The following is a 4,518-nucleotide window of genomic DNA, read 5'->3' as shown; positions in this document are numbered from 1 at the left end:
CTGAATATATTTCAAAAAGAAATTCATCCAGTTTATAAGAAAAACCAGATCGAAAACCAAATATGGCGGACCAGTTTATAAGGAAAACCAAACCAAAAAACCGCACAAGCAACAAAGCCTCATCGTCCACACGACACAAAGCTACAATCGCCTCAACACACACCCGAGTCTGGAGCCGCCACTCCGACAACCACCGCTCGCACGCGAGCCACAATTCCGCACGGCACAGACACCCTATAGCCCTAGCTACGAGAGACAACCGCCCGCAGACAACACCCCCAAATCATATAACAATTGTTTTCATAGTTGCTTATCATGAAAAATTTGTCCAAGAGTTCAATTAACAATGTACCATTTTAGGCGAACTTAGAATTTTGTATTAATTCCTTTGAACAAGAGAAGTTTAGATATTTCGCAAGAATACTACGCCTATAGAGAATAAGATATACAATTCACCATATCAACATTGAATTGTCAAGTTATAGAAAGGTTTGCTAATACGTAGATAACTCTGCAAACCCTGATCTTTAAATAACACATGCTAGTATAATTTTATTTTTCAAAATAGAAACAAAGTGCCCAATTGCTCATAATGTAGATGCCACCACATAGCCAAAGTACATAGTTCTTGCAAGAATGGAGAAAGCCCACACATTAGTACTGCTGGAGTAAAAAAATTAATCATTTTCCATACCGAGCAGCCTTTGTCTTCGATCAAGTAGACTGAACACCATAAATCAGAAAGCTATCTAATTTTAGCAGTTAAACAAATCCGTAAATTCAGCAAGCCAAATACACATAGGATGGGAGATAGCAGCAAACTTACCACTTGTGCATCAGAAAAAAAGGGATCCAGTTATCATGCACGCCAATAAATTTCTAAGAATAAGTTAGAAAACAGAAGCCATGAAGAGAAAATTAAATATACAGTTCACCACGATCCAACAAGTACTGTTGCATCATTCGCGTGAACAAAATCAGGTGAAATTCATGCCAGACTATGATCCTGGAGGAAAGGATAGAAGAAAAGATTATAGGTAAATAAGAAGAATAATGCTGGTGGTAGCGAAGGATAAACAAAACAACATAGGTGATACCTGTGCATGAGCTCGTAGCTGTTGTGCCTGTCTTTTCCCCGGCCTTTGTGTGCAGAACTGATGTTGGGTGTTGGTGCCAAGGTGAAAGGTGGAGACGGGAGAGACATCAAGGGTGGTGATGATGAATCTGCGGGTGGGGAGGCACGAGCAAGAAGGCTGCGGCACCATTGACCTTTGCCCGTTTGAGCTCCCATGATACTTTGTTCGTCGTCCTCCAGTCTGTTCCCCCTCACCGATCGCAGTCGGGGTCGTCCCGCGCACAGGCTCAAGCCTCGTCGTCCACTGTGTCCGCCGGCCGCGGCGTCCATGCGGACTGAGGGGAAGGGTTGGCGTGTAGGGGATCGAGGAGACGGAATGCATACCTCCATTTACTCATCCACGTTAAAGCCCTGCTGAAATGGATGATTGATTGTCCCCAATACCGGCGACCAGTTCCACTCGCTTGCCTCACCGAACAGACCACGACGCTTCGCCTTTATCCTGCATTGGCGTCCGATCCGGGAGGCTCGAACCAGCTCGGCGTACGGCCGCGTCCCACGACGGTAAATGCCACGTGGCCTCGCCCGCAACATAGCCACGCTCACAGCCTCGCATCCAAATCGACCGGCGGCTCAACCGATCCGCTAGGTGGTCGCTGAACGGCTGGAGATGCTGCCTGTTCTCTCGATTTTTTTCCGAGAATGGGCCTATACTCGTAATGGGAACGCAGGCCGGAGTCCTTGTTTTTATGCGCCAGACACTCCTCCTCGATGGAACAGCCCATTAGCCCAATTGAATCCAGAACGTCCAAAAAAGCTACTGGAGCAGCAGCCCATGACGTTGAGAGATCAGAGTTAGCGAATGACACAGGATATTCACGGCTCATCTGATGGCCGAAAGTGGTTCACATTGATGATCGGAAGGTTGGGAGCACTGATGGCCTAGGAGGGCTGGAAAAGTGTGCAGTTTTAATGTCTTTAAATTAATATCCATGCTTGTGCGGTTTCCTCTATTTTCGGTAGCCAGTCTTGCATGCCTTCTCCTTATTTACTTTGTCAATGTTCGTGTGTGCCCAACTCAATTGTTGCTGCTTTTATGAATGTGCTTTCTTATGTGGCAGATAAACTCTTGCTTTAATATGTGCACTTCCAGGTTTGACGCATTACAGCGTGGGGGAGGCAGTGTCCTGATGAGGACATCAATACCATTGTTACACCCACAGCCCCTGCTGCTATACATACTGGACCAATTACTAGAGCTCGCACACGCCAACTAAATTACCAGGTACTTTCGTTTCTTGGTAATGATTCTAATGTTCATGAGAATATGATGTTGCCTAAATTGGATACATTTGTTTTGCTTACAAATGAAGGGCCTAGCTTGAAGAAGGATGAACATTGGAGCAAGAGAAAGCATGGAAATGATGGCATGCGCAAGGGGAACAAGAACGGAGTTACGAGTGATGATTTCAGGTCTTTGAAGCCACCATAACGAGTGCATGAAGCCTTGGATGAAATATACAAGATGCCACTTCATAAATTTCGTCTAGAGGCTATTATAGGTGCTGCGTCACCTTTTTATTGGGCCAGGCCCATGTAATTTCGAAATACATTAGTATAGGCTATTTTTAGAGTCCGTATGTGTGGGGAAACAAGAGATAGGGTTGATTTCGGACCCCTCCACCAAGGGACACGAAATTCCCCCTCTCTTCCTCCATATATACAGCCCTTAGGGCACCGTTTAGACTTTGAGTTTTGTTTAGATTAAAGTTCGCCATAGCTGCAACTTCGCGTACTTCGTTTGTGTTCAACAACCAGACAAAGGCGTCACAGAACCCCACCTTGATCAATAAAGCTTTCATCTTATATTCGCAATATCCATATTGCAATCTCAGTTTCTTGCTTGTTCTTCGTTTGCTCGCAGGAAACAGACCCTCGTGGTCAGGTTGATCGTGCTCCGGCGTGGTCAATAACCTCTCGGAGTTGGTTTAACGATTGTTAAGGCGCGACGTCCTCGCACGTTCGTAGTCGGATCGTCAAAGTCGACTTCCACCAAAGTGAAATCCATCATCTCATCGAAAGACGGGACACCTTTGCCTCTATCAAGTGGTATCAGATTTCCAGGTTGCTCGGTGAGATTTTACAGTTTTTCGTAGTTTAGATCGAGTCTGTTTTTCATACCTACAGTCCGCGAAAAAGCCAAAAAAAATTAGGGTTAGTTCATCATATCCGAACCAATCTGAGCCTTTGCATAATCTTTTTCGGGTTTTGCTTTGTTGAATTTGCGGTTGCATCGTCGTGTCTAGTTGCTAGTCTTAGCGTTAGTCTTTTAGAGTTTCAAGTTCTGGTCATAAGTTGTCACGCTGCCACCGCACCATCATCATCCCCCCTGTCACCTACCACCACCGCTGCGAATCCATATCCATATACCACCACCAATCTGTATCCATATACCACCACCGATCCATATCCATATACTACCACCGCTGCCATATACCACCACCGCTGCCATATACCACCACCATATATCCACCACCAATCCGAGTTCCTTGCATATTAGGTTTGTTTTTGAGATCCATCTTGTTTCTGATTCGTGTTTCCTCGCCGGAGTAGGTTCGAAAAAAAAGAGTCCGGAAACCACCCTCCGTTTAGGCCCAAAATTTTCCGAAAACGCATTTGTCGAAAAAAAATTGGCTAACCTATTTTTAGGTGTTTCTAAGCATATTGAGACAGTCGCCGTTATAGAAAGTTTTTTTTGAGCCGTTTCCAGTTTTTGGGTCTCGACAGTCGAAAAAAAAACTTTTGGTCGAAAAAATTTCATGCCATCCTGTCAGTTTGACCTGGGAAGAGTTTTGAGACACTCGCCATTATAGTGATTTTTCGCAAAAAAAAGCAGTGCAAAAAAAAGAGCGAAAAAAAATCCAGAGTGTGCTTTTCCCTTGTTTACGTGCAGCGCCATGATTTTGTTAGTGTTCTAGGCTCGCGTCTCTAGCACGGTCTAGCCTAGGACCAGCACAGTACCGTCGTTGAGCGTTTATTCAACTTTGCATCTCTGAATTGATTATTGCTGACCCCTTTTGCTACCATATTATAAGCCTTCCCAGCTCCACATACATCTACGTCGTGCGTTTGACTCTCCCTGGTAATCGCTCTATCCAAGCTTTGAGAGTTTTGACTACAACGGTTGCCGATCACCGCCTGTTGCTAGGTAAGAACTGGTAAGAATTTGAGTTTTGCTAGACGGATTTGTGACATCCACCACCACCACTTGTTCGTAGTCTGTAGGATCATATTCTTGTGTGTTTCTATTGCTGCTAACCATGCCAGGATCACAAGCCGACGAGATTGACTGGGAGAACTTATCGAACAAGGAGCTTCATGATAAGTTTCAGCAAATGATGACTGAACAGGTGCAAGATGTGCTGAACAATTTTGAAGAGGCC

Source organism: Triticum aestivum, chromosome 7B (genome assembly GCF_018294505.1).
Source record: "Triticum aestivum cultivar Chinese Spring chromosome 7B, IWGSC CS RefSeq v2.1, whole genome shotgun sequence".
NCBI lineage: Eukaryota > Viridiplantae > Streptophyta > Magnoliopsida > Poales > Poaceae > Triticum > Triticum aestivum.
Note: the sequence above shows the minus strand (reverse complement) of the source record.